Below are 16,074 nucleotides of genomic sequence, written 5' to 3'. Positions count from 1 at the left end.
ATTCCTCATGCAATTTTGAAGAATTTCTGTTATAAAAGATGCTAAAGACAAAAGGCCCATAAATTTCCAAGAAGTAATAATTTTTAAAACTATATATCCACATTAAATTGGGGAACATTTGAAGAACCCCTTTTCTTTATAACTCATGACATTTCATGCAGATAGTGGCTATAATGTGTAAACAATCTTTATGAAAAAAAAGGATGGTGTAAAGTTAGCCTCACCCAACACCCAAGGGAGAGGGAAGGGGACTGGAGATATAGAATGACTATATAGAATTTTAACATTTTTTATTTCAATTGAATTAAAAAAAAAGAAAATAAAAAAATTGAATTTAATTAATTTTTTTCAAAAAAAAATTTTAATTTAATTCAATTTTTTTTTAAAAACAAATTTTTTTAATTTTTTTTTTTTTTTATTTGAAAATTCATGTTTCCTGGACACAAAAAAGGGTTCAACCCCCTTCCCTCTCTCCCTTGGGTTTGTGGGGTGAGGCTAACTTTACACCATCCTCTTTTCATTAAGATTAAACACATTATTATCTGCAAAAATTGCAATTTGATGAGTTATTCAAAGAATTTTAAAGGTTCTTTGTTTCTAATTTAATGTGGATATATAGTTTTTAAAAATTATTACTGTACTTGGAAATTTATGGGCCTTTTGTCTTTACATCCTTTATAACATAAATTCCCTCTCCCTTGAACTATGATTATGGGATATTGCTGAATCATTATATTTTGATATTTATGATATTCAAGAGTTATGATATTGAAATTCTAAATATGTATAGGTCAGGTAGTAATCTTTTTTTAAATTCAAATTGGAAATTTTGATCATCAAGAAAATTATATTTGACTGTATTAAAATCAGTATTTATAGATAAACATTAAGAAGATTACACAAACATTATTTCACACTTTGGTTTTGGAACATTAAAAGTTTGAATTACTAAGGATTAATCATAATGACATAAAAGACAAAACAAAATGAATATTAAAATTCTCAGTCCTCAAGATTGAAAGTTTTTAAAGATTGAAAATTATGAAAGTTTTTAAGATTGAAAACCTAAAAGGCTTTTGGATGAAAGTCTGAATCAAGATTTTGATATTTTATTGTGTTTTGAAGGATTGAAAAATCATATATGAGTTTATATAAATGATTTCAAATTGAAAAATCAAATATTTAATGTAAATATTGAATTTTCTTGTCTTTGAAATCAGGAGATTTTGACATTTTATAGAAAAGAGTTTTATTTTATAAAAAATAAAGAATATCATTTTAAATCCCTTTTATAATATAATTTTATTGTAGCAGGAATACATTGACCTTTAACCTGATTCAATAGAAGTTTGTATTTCATTAATCCTTATCAAATGACAAAAATTTCATTAATAATCCATAACCAGAGTGTTAGCAAACATCTAATGTTTGTGAATATTTAAATATAACAATTAAAAATAACTGGAAATTTTGATTTTGAAAAATACTTATGTGTTTTATTTAATATATTTTTAATTTTAAATCTTATATGTTGTATATAAATTTTAACACAATAAAATTTTGAACCTGAAAAGCTTATTATATGAACAAATTAATTGATATCATGCAATAAATAACCAAAAGTCAGAACAATTTGATTTTTTAAAATCTAAAAAGGTCTCTTATTTTCAGAAACCATTGTCTACTTGTCAAACACAAAAATTTGTTTTTAATTTTATATGTCAACTATAAAGGATGCTAGTAAAAAATTTTTCTTAAATTTCCAAGTAAAATTTTGATAATTTTTAAAACTTGTTACTTTATGCTATAAAGAATTAAATATATGCCTTTTGAATGATATTTTTTTTTATTTCAAACTTATTTACTTTTTCATTCTGATAGTACCCATCATTCATAATATAATCTTAAAATAAAGATGAATCAATTTTGTAAAGTTAAAATCACTTGAATAAAATCAAAATTCTCAGTTGTGTTAATTTCTTTTATAAAAAGTTTGATTTGAATAACTCATTTGCTTTTTGTAAACATTTTAAAATATAAATATAATCATACATAAGGAAAAGCAAACATATTTTGGAAAAAAATTTACACCTTTATCGCAATAATACCTTTGTTTGATACATAAAGAGAATCATTTTTTTTCATTCCTTTTTGAAAAATGCAATAATATAATTTAATCTTTTTGGCAAGTGTAAACTGCCTGCATGAACAAATTAATTGTGGTTGAGGTATATTGAAAATATCATGAAATCTGATTTCTTTAATTTTAAATCATTATTTAGTGAGAACCATGCTCAATGTCAACACAAAAATTGATTCCCAACTTCCAAAGTAATGCTTCTTATTTACATTAAAAAAAAAAATTGACTTTTTGGCAAATAGTTTGTTTTCTCATTTATTCTATTACATGCTGATGAATCTAATCATTTTTTAAACTGGTTAAAGTTGTTTACAATTGTCTTAAAATGCTCAATGCAATTTTATTTCATACATAATAATTGTATAGACTAAATGTACTTATAATTTATATAGATTAACCATAATATTATAAATAGTAAAAAACACTTCTTATTTTGATTTTCTTGAATCATTTTGTTTAATTTGATTTCATATTATTGATTACTGAACAAACAAATTTAAGAAAAACCAAAATATATGCTGAATGTGAATTTCTGGTGTATTTACATATGTAATAAAGTAACACATCATGTACTTTAAAGTCTTTTGAAAATTTTAAGCTTGGTATTTCCACCCTCCTATGATGTCATAGGTTTTTGCAAAAACTGTAATTAGTTTAAATTCATACCTAATAGAACATCTCTTGGAAGAATGCTTTACAATAGGTGAATGATAAATATTGTTGATAATTAAAAATATTTTTTAAAAAATGCATATTTTCTATATTTAATGTTTATTATTCAATCTTAAAAAAAATGACTAAATATGCTTTGTATTCTTTATTCAGGCAAATTTTCTTTAATGTAAAATAGTTTCCCTGATAATTCATTCAAAAGTATCTTTCAAGTAGGAAGTATAAATTAATTAAATCAACTTTGTGAAATATTCCCAACTTCCAATGCTTCTTATTTACATTAAAAAAAAAAACTAAGAAATAACATGCTGACAGTGAATCTAATCATTTTTTAAAAACTGGTTAAAGTAATGTTTACAATTGTCTTAAAATGCTCAAATGCAAGTTTATTTCATACACAAATACCTTAATTGTATAGACTGATTTTTTCAATATATAGATTAACCCCTTATACCATTTCTTAAACCTGATTTTCTTGTTTATTCTCTCATAAATTTCCTAATTTGAGTGTTCTCAAATTATTGATTACATGAACAAACAAATTTAAGACAAAACCACAATATATGCTGAATGCCCTGAAATGAAATGGTTACATATGTAAGATGTGTAACACATCATGTACAACTTTTTAAGTCTACAAAATTTTAAGTTAACCATATTATACAATAAGACTACTTTTTCAAAGTTATGAGAAATTCTCCACAAAAAATGTATTTATGCAAAAGATAAATGTTAGGGTACAATTTAAAAAAAACAAAATTTTACATGAATCACATAAAGAACATATCAAATCATTTCTTTGTGGTTGTTTTCCATTGGAACATCTGTGAACAAACATTCTGTTTTGTCTTTTTTTTTTTTTTTTGATACATAAAAAGCGTCCAAAAATCATTTGGAATTGTTGTGTTAAACCCTGATACTCAGAATTTTAAGAGTTTCTGATGTGTGCCCTACTTAGAAATGTTTACAATGTAACAAAGATGAAACTCATAATTGATTTAATCAGCAATTATAAAGTCATCAGGTTTACACATGCTTTTCTAACACATCATGTACATTTTTTTTTCTACTAGTATGTCTTTGTTCACAAAAAATTGAAATCAACAGTACTTAGCATTCCATATTAAGAAATATGAACCCTAGCTATTAAAAATCTAAAAGTATATTTGTGCATCAATGCATTATGTTTAACAAAACAATCTCTTTCACTGTGATGAAAATTGTCTTCTTCATATAACATGCAGATGAAGAACTTCTTTGGATGATGTCATTTTCACATGTAGAAAAGAAACTAATTCAACTAAAACTAAAAGACAGTCATTAAAATTTTAAGGACATTAAAGGATGATATCAAGACCGAAGTCCAGGAATTGATAAAATTCTACAATTATCATCCAAAGATGTATATGTTTGGATTTATTTTTTAATTCACAAGCAAATGATATGCTGCCATTTAATCTTTCAAACTTAAAAAAAAAAAATTCTATACTTTTTGAATTAAAAAATTTCAAAATCTAGAGGAGTCTTCCCAATACCTATCTACATGTATTTATGACTGAAGGTATGTAAATCACCAGAGTTGCTGTACTGCACCATTTGAATAAAAGTCATATCCACATTCTTGACTTTTTTCCCTAAACCTTATTTCAAAACATAAATTATTCCAACCAGTCTTTATCTACGCAGTGATAATAAAATTTTTACAGAATTCTAAGGTATTACATAGTAATAGTCTTTAAACATCCTTGAACATAGTGCATATGATTTACATTTCAATTCTTTCCAAAGAATATGCTATGCCACCCAATAGAGCTGATATAAAGTCTCTAGGTTATCACAAAATGTTAAAGTTACAACAACTAAATTTTACCCAGGAGAAAAATGATCCAAAAATCTATAGAAAATCTCCGAATCTTTCTTTACTTATGATGTGAATTTTGCAGGTTACAAATTATTGTCAAAGGTAGTTATCTCAATAATCTCATGCTTTGACCCTGACAAAGTGTCCTATAAAACTAAGTGTATTACTCTAACCTGTTCTGTGTAGTAAGCATGAAGTCTAATGTTTGATAGAAATATTCAAGATATTATTACATCACAGTTCAGGGGACACTTACATCTTTATTGGGGGTCCTATTGAGACCTATTAAATTCAAAATAGGACACACACACACACACACAAATACACAAACAAAATGTATTTACAGTTCCAGGAAAGTAATAATTACACCAAAGCTAGCTTTTAAACATCTGTGTAATTTGTTAGGGGTTGTAGAAATAAGATGAAAAATAAAAGGTTTAAATGTATACTTCTCATACATAACAACTGTCTTCAACATGAATTGGTAAAAATAAAAGTCACATTTAGATACTTTGAAGTCTGGGAATTATTTTTTTTTTGAAGATCTCATACTATCAGAAAATCACAATATCAATTCTAGGATTTGATTAGACCTCAGTTTGTTAAATGACTGCAATTTATCTATTGTTGTGTATGACAGAATATGAAAGATATGAAGGGGAGAGCTTTTGACCTTTTTTCTTTCATCATAGTTTAAAATATATATTATACCGGTCTTTATCTATGAAGTGAATATAGGATTTTTACAGAAACCCTAGGTATTACATAGTAATAGTCATATAAACACCCTTGAACATTGTACATTTGATTAACATTTCAATCCTTTCCTAAGAATTTGCACCTAATTTTTATAAAGTCTATAAGTTATCACACAATGTTTAAGTTATTGCATTACAGGACTCAAATCAGTAATCTCAGTAACTAACTTTTACCCAGGAGTAAATGATCCAAAAAATCTATAGAAATATCTTATTGATTCTTCATCTGTGTACTTATGATGTGAAGTTTGTAAGTTACAAATTATTGTCAAAGAAGTCATCTCAATAATCTTATGCTTTGACCTTGACAAAGTGTCCTAAACAACAAAGTGTATTCCTACAACCATTCTATATGTAATTAGTATGATGAATATGGTATGATAAAGATATTCAAGATATTATTAAACCACAGATTATGGGACACTTGCATCTTTATTGGGGGTCTTATTGAGACCAATTTTAAATTCAAAATTAAACATGATACATACACAAACAAAATATATTTACAATTCCAGGAAAGTAATAATTACATCAAATCCAGTATCTAGATATCTGTGTAATTTCTAGGGGGTTGTAAAAATAAGATGAAAAAATAAAAGGTTTAAATGTGTAATTCCCATACATAACAACAGTCTTCAATAGGAATTGGTAAAAATAAAAGTCACATTCAGATACTTTGAGGTCTGTGAGAATTAGTTTTTAAAGAGCTCATGCTATCAGAAAATCATATTTTCAATACTTGATTTGACTAGATCTCAGTTTGATAAATGATTACACTTTATCCATAGTCAGTGTCTGACAGTGAAAGATACAATCCTGGTTCCTTTCTTTGTCATCCTGTAAACCACAGTTTATGATCGTACTGGTTAAATTGGTTGGAAATAATATTTATCTATGTGCTTCTTAAATCCTCCATCCTCTTAAGTTTGGTTTTCTTGTTTCAGTGTTCCAAGAGAGGATATTCTGTTAGTCTTTGGATAATCTGAAAGTGTTTCACCATTCTGAGAGTAGACATAGATCATTTCCATAAGCCCTCACTGGAATATCCTGGAAAATAAAAAAATAATGTCTTAGTTGAAAAAAATGTTATGTAATATAAGCTTGATGGAATTCTAAATATAGACAAAAAGGGTATAAATACAAGGTGTAACATCAGATTTTGACTTTTCATATTAACCATGGGTAACACCTCTAGTAAAGAAAAGAGTAAAGGAATGAGTAAAATTCAGTTTGGAGAGAGAGTTCTTTTAGAGAAAGATGTAGACAGAGGTATACCAGTTAAAATAAAAAAAGATGGCACTATTGAGATCATTTCTCAAGAAGAATATAACCAATTATGTCCAGAAAAGGGTGATCCTAATGTTGTCAGAGATTACATAGAAAGACCCTTGATTGCAGAAGAAGCCAATGAAGAATATAACCATTTATTACCAAAAGAGGATAAGAATTACTTGGATTACCCTGAAAGACCTTTGACTAGAGAAGAAGTCAAGTTTATAGATGATAAGAGAAAACAGTTGTCAAAAAAAAAAAAAGATTTTTAAAGAAACATTATTTTTAGCCCACAAAACCATTGGAGATACAAGGATTACAAGATACAAGGATTAATGGAGGAAGTCCAAACTGAACTCTTGGAAGACATTAAGGCTCATTATGAGAGTAACTTTCCAGTGTTTGTTTATTACAAAATTATGTATTCTGATAAAAAAAAAGTTTTCACTTTCATTTGTTGTGCCTTTGACCATTTAAATTGACCTTATGGTCAAGATTGTGATATATACACTCTGATAATCATCTATGATGTCTCTATGATGTTTACCTCAAAAGATTGAATCAGGGTATTTGTGTTCAAAGAGCTGAAGAAACTATACAGACAGATCTAAGATTTTGGAAGCATACATATTAATGAGGTTAAAGGAGATATAACACTTGAATTCATTACTACATTATTAAAAAGAAAGAACACAAACTCATAGAAATGATATTGAAAGTACCTTTTATGAATAAAGTGTCATGCTCCAAGGTATTATTTTTATAAACAGGAGAAGGTTTAGAGCAGTCCCATACACTCATAAGAAGATCTTGGGTAGAAACACCAGGAAATTTTAATTCCACACAATCAGGTCATCTTACATCAGTTATAAAGTTACAGTCTTTATACATAGTTAAGAGGGTCATTAAGATTTGTTTTCTGGTCATTCTGATGAACCACATTATAGTATTCTTTCCCTGTGATATAATGTTAATATTAAATGAAAAATTCAGAATTCATCAGCATTTGGAGTCAAAACTTGCTATCTTTACCAACTATGATACTAAGGAAGCTGGGGGTTTACAAATTAGTCATATTTAACTTATTCTATAGATATGCTATCTTCAGCTGTTAACTATCATTTGGCAAAGAAAAATTTCATACATTTTAGTTTTAAAATTTGATCATGTATTTTTTATGACCTTTCTTCTTCTCCTTCTTCTAAAGGATATCAATATAGTTTAAACATGACCATGACCACCAAGCCCTCTTTGTTTAAAAAATCATATATTATTTACTTATCAATTCAAAAATATATACATGCATATGTAAAATAAATAAATAAATAAATAAACATTATAATTGTATCTTATTGAAACTTCACCTTCAAGTTTGTGTGTTTCTATGTTGGTTGACTAACTGTGTATTTCCAAAGGAACAGCAGACAGTCTGAACTTCATAGAGAATTGATTATAGATGGTTAGGAACAAACCATATCTTCCATGTTGATGACTGTAGAAATAAAACCATTTTGTTAATATGACAGAGTACTGCATGAAACAATGCATGTTTAAATACAACATGTACAATGTCAAAAAAGATCATGAAAATATTTGTTTTTAATCTCAAAAATTGTTTTTAACATTAACTCCAGATGAGAAAAGTTCATCATGTTATCTTAAGATAATAAAAAAAAGCACAATTACTGTATTAATATCACAAATAAAATGATTATCAAATTAATTATTTAGACACTAAAAGACTTTTTATTAACAGCAGATTCAATTTTGGTTTAATAACTGTCAGTACTGCATACAGAAAAATACATTTTTTTAGCATCATCACAGTACAACATGTAGTCCTTCATTTTTTGAAAAGCTCATTACCAAGAAACAAAAGTGAAAATGAAATTATATGTATGCCATATATCACACATATTTAGAATCAAAACAAAAGTAAATGACTTAGAATTAATCTTTTGTAAATTCCTCCTTTTCTCTTATTAGATTCCTAATTAATATCTCTTTGATCACCATTTAGTAAGTCTGAATTCCATGGGTAACATACATAATGAACTATGAAATTATATAATTTATACAAAAGGACTTATTAATATTCTGAAGATCCCTTAATCATGTGTTAATATATTTTAGGTTAAATAAGGGTGTGCTTATATAAATGTAAGTTAGAGACAACAGATCACATAAGTATTACACAGTAATTAAATTAACCATATAATCATGCTTAAATGCAAAGATGGCCTTCATAGGAAATGTAAACAATTAAAAAAAAACAAGTAAAACTTACCAGAGATATCCAACTATATGCCCAATAAGCCTATCCATTAAATAATCCAGTGAAGTAACATCTCAGCTGATCCTGAAAAAATCATACAATTCAGTGATACACATTTAACCTTATTTTACAATGTAAGTAAAGCAATAATTTACAGACAAAAGGGACAGAAATGTAAAAGATACCATGTATTTTACCAAAATTTAGTGAACATTTTTCTGATTTAAATTCAATTATAGAATGACCCATCATAGAAATATTGAATGTACTCTAAGTTACATGCAGGTTATACAACTGTAAATCACATGAAATGATGATAAATACAGCATTTACATTCAAAATAGAACTTTACATATAAATTATGATTAAATGCAAAGATGACCTTCATAGGAAATGTAAACAATTAAAAAAACAAGACAAACTTACCAGAGATATCCAACTATATGCCCAATAAGCCTATCCATTAAATAATCCAGTGAAATAACATCTCAGCTGATCCTGAAAAAATCATACAATTCAGTGATACACATTTAACCTCATTTTACAATGTAAGTAAAGCAATAATTTACAGACAAAAGGGACAGAAATGTAAAAGATACCATGTATTTTACCAAAATTTAGTGAATATTTTTCTGATTGAAATTCAATCATAGAATGACCCATCATAGAAATATTAAATGCACTCTGAGAACTTTACATGCAGGTTATACACTGTAAATCACATGAAATGAGGATAAATACAGCATTTACACTCAAAACAGATTTTACATATAATAATTATGGTTAAATGCAAAGATGATGACCTTTATACGAAATGTAAACAAAAGCAAGACAAACTTACCTGTGGAATATGTCTGTCAGAAAAATGTAAAAGATACCATGATTTCAAAAATGAACATTTTTCGTCTCAACATTCACATGGCAAGAATGTAAGTCAATGTATTACTTCAGTGGTCATAGAGAAATTGAGCTTTAATACAAGAAAAGCTTCATGCAGGAAAATCAGGTATAGAAATTGAGCTTTAAACAAGAAAAGCTTCACAGCAGGAAAATCATCATAGTAAAAGAGAGGAAAAACAAAAGATAGTCCTACATTTTCTGAAAATGTAAGTTCACTTCTTAGAAACAAAAGTGAAAATGAAACTTTAATTTTACAAGTGTATGAAAAATGCATGGTAGCTCAGCTGAAAGGTGTATAAACCAGCGCTGGATCAAAAGGTAAGTCCAACACTATTTTTGCACACGATTTTTTTTGCACACGACACAGGTAAAATATGGCAGAGGAAAATAACAGAGAAACCGTACAGAAACACAGGATCTTTTAGATGTAGATGACAGGAGAATGATGTGCGGTATCTTAAATCAAATGGCCTTTATCATGCAGATAATTCATAAGGATATAGGTGATTTTAGAAAAGAAGTGATGGAAAAGATTCGCCAACAAGGAAGGAAGACACACCAGTTAGTGAAAGAAATACAAAAACTACCAAACCTTTAGTGAAAGAAGGAGACAAAAAAGAGAAAAAGGAACACAACAGAGAGATTCCAGGCCCCAGTACTACTCACAAGAGGAAACTATCCCTGATGACCGATAAGGCACAGAAGAAGTAGAAAAAGTAAATTGATGTATTTTTTCATTCTGAATAAAATTGCTGTGTTCTTTGTTTTTGTCTTGTGTGTTATTTGTTATTGTTTTGAGGAAATCCAGTTTGAACCGGCTGGCTGGCTAGACCGTCTAGACTGTGAATGAAAGCGTGACGTCATAATGACATTCTTGAGTTGTTGCCAAAATCGTAGTAGCAGCGTTATGAATCGTAGTAGCAGCGTATATAGTAAAATGTAAACACAGTGTAAACACACCCCCAGTATTTAGGGGGCTATATGTAATGAATTGACCAGGCTATCCCCTAGACCCGTCTAATCTGCACTACACAGCCCCCTTATAGATGATGCATCAGGTATAAAAAAAAGATGATGCAACAGGTATAAAAAAGATGATGCAATAGATCTAAAAAGATGATGCAACGGGTATCAAAAAGATGATGCAATAGATATAAAAAGATGAGTATGCTCCTTGTTATAATGGAGAAATGACGGGAAAATTCGGTCGTCAATTCAGTGCATAAATAATGGACTAAGAATATGAGAATATATTTACATTCGCTGTGTTTTTCTAGTAAGCCAACTGTGAAATTGATTTGAAAACCATTTATGTGTATACTCACGTGTATAAATATACACGGAGAAACGTGCGTTAACGTGACCTCACAATGAGACAGCAGCGCCGTTAGTAAAATGCAACGAAATAGGACAGCGAGAAATTCAAATATTTAGCATAATTTAGTTGCTTCCAAACATGTAAAATGTAAACTATAAGGACTTTTTTTCAGTTTAGTGTGAATTATTGTGTGAATCACAGACTTGCAAGTACACTAGCGCTCTTCATGAAATATGCCTACGTGACAAGTCTGTGTGTGATTCACAAACCAATAACTCACACAAAACTTAAAAACATTCCTTAAACACAATTTTTTACAAAACAAAAAAACATTTCAATAATATCATCTTAAACAATTAAAAACTCTAACTTATATAGTTATGAGTTAAAAAAAATATATTGCTGGACAAAAAAGCAAACAAAAGAAATGTTCTGTATCTTTAACATTATGCTTTAATTTTTACATAAGATTGGTTGTATGTTGCATTTTGTAATCTGATGAGCGGGGCATAGAACAGATGCACAATAAACGTCGATTTCTAGGCAGAGTGTCTTAAGTTAGTCACATCGGAAGGTGACATTGATCATATAAAGTAGATATTGACCTCCGACAATCAAATTATGCTGCATAATAAAGCGATCTTTTCCTTTTTAAAAATTCATTTACAATATCAATGCATTGAAATTAGTTGTTCATGAAATTGTAAAGTGATACATGCAAGAAAGGTTTATGTTTTAATTTTATTGAGGCAGAGGGAACTGACATTGAGAAATAATGACGCTGTCTGACGTCATGAAACTAAACGGTGACAAAACCGGGTTTTCATTTGGTATCATTCTTTAATTAAAGCTATCGTGCAAAGTCTTAAACCTTTTATACGCAACGAGCAAAGCGGTGTCCGCCATATTTCTCTACTCTGCGATAGTTACATTTCCAAATATATGTGATCAATCACGGTCATGGGCTTTTGCACACGCTTCCAGAAGGCCTTCCCCAATATAATTCAAACTTGTGCTGTCTTCTGCTAGGCTTCAGAAACTAATTCAATATAATTTTTTTTAATGTTTTAGAAATAATTGTAAAAGAATAATAAGTTCATAAAAAATAAATGTTACAATTTTACAAGCATGTGAATATTTGCTAAGGAAAAATACATTTATAAAACACCGTATTACAATGCTTACCAGACGCCAGATGGTACAAGTTTGATCATGGATCATAGGATAAGTAAAAAAACAAGAGTTATAAAAAGTAGAAGTATTGAAATTCTTTCCCAATTTTTCTTTCAGCGCTACATCAACACATCCCGTATACGCCCTGCGACATGAAAACAACGGTTATCTGTGAAACCGACCTGTCCTGTTTTCTAAAAATAGTAACGATATTTTCATACCTCGTTGACCGTTAGGAAATGTTCTCTGGAAAATATGACCCAGATGAAAATACCCTAAATATATTGAATGTAACATTTTGAATTATATATTCTTTAGAAATGTTCATATATTTTGTGAATATATTGAATGCAACATTTAGAATTATATATTCTTTAAAAATGTTAATATACGTGTATTTTGTTACCAAATCTTTTCCTCTCTCTCTCTCTCTCTCTCAAACGTACACAAAGCTCGTATATAGATTGTGTAGACAAGATGATATGGTCATTGCGAACATGCATTCACATGTGCACGCGTGCAATGCTAAGATTAGAATGAACTCGGTAAACCTCTAGGTAAACATTGTTAAAGTCTCAATACATAGAGTTTGTCTTATCTATTAAGGCCTACAGGAAATGTGGCACCAAAAGGGAGTTGGGGAGCGTTTGGGGAACATCTGTAACGGTCCCCGTTACAATTAGCACTAGTTTTGTATTGTTTTATGGACTTTGAGATTAAATTCTTTTCGTTATCTCCATATCCTTCTTCTTTAAGAAAAGTTTTGTTTGAAGAAATAGATTTCTAACAGTATATTTTTTAAAACAATAATTTAACAACAATATCATTGTCTATGAGAATAAATTCTTGCACTCAAATATTTACATGTACTTAATTTTTAAAAAATCCAGTACACCTAGATGTTATCTGTAAAAAAAATATTAACTTAATCGCAACTCTCGAGTCAAAGGAAACATGAAGAAAAATGAGAAGCTTTTTTTCTTTACCCGAAACTATTTCGTAACCTGCAATCATATTTGAAGACAGAAAGATAAGTATAAAAAAAAATGGATTGTCTCTATGTATTCACGCAAAAAGACCAACAGGAGGTCTATGAGATACTTAAATGTTGAAGCAAAACAATGGTCCTAATGAGTGTAGATTAACTGTTAAATATTAAAGGCGTTAACGATGAATAATAAATTATCATTCAAATGACACAACAATTCTTTTTATCAGCAGATCTTAGATAAGGTCTGCTTTATGTATGTATATATATATATATATATATATATATATATATATATATATATATATATATATATATATAAATTGGATAATTAACTCTAATGTAACAGTTTTCATTTCCTTTTCATGTTTAATGGCTGACGTGTGTTTTTCATCCATTGTAGAGCATGTTGTCATAGCATTGATAAAATATTCATAAACAGGTAACAACTTAATTTCCAGTTTACCTTGAAATAAAAAGACTTCAAAGCCGGTCATATATAACGTTTACAAATATATAATACCTATTTGTTTATAATTTTTTCGAAATCTAAGCTGTGGTAAAATGATTAAAATGAATGTAGAATTTGTAAATTATGAAAAGAAATGTGCCTTTCAGGTTTTATTTTTCAAATAGTAATAATGATAAATCATGATAATTAATCCTAAGAGAAACATCACCTTAATTGATCTTACATACATTGATAAGTTGATAATCAATATGTCCGAGTTATAATTTAATCTAAATACTTCTTTTAAAAAGCTTTCCTTGAATAAATGGATTTGTAACGGGATATTTTTTAAACAATAATAAAACAACATTAGGATTGCCTATGAGAATGAATTCTTGCATTCAAATACTGTAGACGTACTTTTTTCCACGGGGTTATAATTCCGCGGAATCTCAATTTCTGATTAATTCGCGGGTAGGAAATTACGCGGATTTTCTAGATTGTCACTCTATGCCTTACATTTATATTAAATACGCTTGGACAAATTTCCGCGGAAAATTTGTGACTGCGTACACAGCGTAAATTAATACCACGCGGAAAAAGTACTTCTACAGTATCTAATTTAAAAAATCCGGTACACCTAGATATTATCTGTAAATGATTAACTTAACCGCAACTAGTAGTTTTTTTTAACCCGAAACTAAGAGAGAAAGATAAAATAATCTTATCTAAAGTAGGATTTTATGAATAAAGCAACAGCTCCTCAGAGGCCATTTTCTTTAAAGTAATTTTATGTAATATTATCTCAACACAAAATGTGGGAGTGAAAAATTACTATTTCAATATCCCAATACTTAAATTCTCTAAATTCAAAAAATACATTTAAAATTCACAGGATATGTATTTAGAACAACTTTGATTTTACACAAAGTCTGTTTTTTTTTAATTATAAATAATATTTCTGAAAGATTCGGGTTAAGAATTCCAGAGTTTTGTAACTTTACGTTTAAAAGACTTTAATTCAATGATGCTTTCAGAAATGGCAGCTTTCGTTAATTTTTAAGTAAGTAAGGCAATTGGCATGTTTTCTTTGTAGACAGATAATCTAAATCGACAAAGCTGTACAGTTTTCCCTTCTAAAAAACGCCCCCCTCATTGCGGGCCCGGAAAAATTAGCAAGCAAGGCCAAGAAGAAATTGTTTAGGTAGCCCACCCAAAAGGGACTTACGGTTTTAAGATTATATCCGAAATGCCCGTTCTTTCAATTCTAAAGCCAAGCGCTTGGCGAAGCAAACACTACCTATGCGCTGCGAAAGAGAAACGAACCCGGGGTTTCCCCAAACACGAAGCGGACCTCTACCACTAAGCTGTTGTGACCGGTATTAGCATGCTGAAAAGTTGAATAATCAAACTGTTTTGTTTTTTTTGTTGAAAAAGGAAATTGAATATCTCATCTTAACGCATATACCATTTCCTATTTGTAACGCAAAATCACGCATATACCGTTTCCCCGCAATCACGCATTTTCACGCATTGAAAATGTTATTTAAACTTAATTTTTTGCCCAATTCCTTCTATTTCATACTTACTGGAATCTCATAAAATAGAAAGAAAAATTATTATTTTAATTTTAAATAATACGGCATAATATTTACGCTACACTTTAAGAAAATTGTACTATTTATAAAGTGCCTGCGGGTAAATGGTAAAAACGTATTTCTATGACGTGAACATTAAGTGATAATGCCTAACAATTCTGAGTTTTAAAGGGGTTAACTGTATAAAATATTTTTTTCAAATGTATAAAAACTGTTTGGGAAAAACACTTTTAAAGTTGATACTTGAATAAAGTTGAGTATAATTAACATAATTCTTACAAGCTAATTTAGAGAATTCGTGTCCTCCGCTTAGGGGAAAAAATGGATCCCCCCACTGAATTTGTAGAATTATTAAATGTACACATGTTACTGAAGCAAATAAAATACATGTATGTCAATATGCATATAAAGATTTGATTGCTTATTTTTATTATGTGTTTTGAAGATTCTTTTTTTATGGAATATTTATCACACTGTAATGATGATTTTTTAAAATGCAAAAGTTATGGCTATATCATTTCACATGCTGAATACTATCATTTAGTCAAAAAAAAAAAAAAAGTATTTTAAAAAAAAAGGGTTGACCGAGATTCATCCCGGGACCTCTCACATTTGAAGCGAGAGACATACCACTAGACCACGGAATCGCTTTACATAGCGTCAAGTAT

The 16,074-nt window shown here is 28.8% G+C and overlaps 1 long non-coding RNA gene across 1 annotated transcript; it reads right to left on the bottom strand.

The window, feature by feature from the left end:
* Window positions 1-3,270: 3,270 nt before the first annotated feature.
* Window positions 3,271-9,842, bottom strand: LOC134272529 (uncharacterized). Its single transcript, XR_009993218.1, has 6 exons — window positions 9,820-9,842; window positions 9,405-9,476; window positions 8,991-9,062; window positions 8,068-8,195; window positions 4,302-6,478; window positions 3,271-4,270 (listed from the first exon to the last, which is right to left on the bottom strand). It is a non-coding gene; the product is annotated as an uncharacterized LOC134272529 (long non-coding RNA).
* Window positions 9,843-16,074: the final 6,232 nt, after the last annotated feature.

Source organism: Saccostrea cucullata, unplaced genomic scaffold, assembly GCF_032062105.1.
Source record: "Saccostrea cucullata isolate Sc308-1 unplaced genomic scaffold, CSIRO_AGI_Scuc_v1 ctg15172, whole genome shotgun sequence".
NCBI lineage: Eukaryota > Metazoa > Mollusca > Bivalvia > Ostreida > Ostreidae > Saccostrea > Saccostrea cuccullata.
This window is presented reverse-complemented; position numbering and strand designations above follow the sequence as displayed.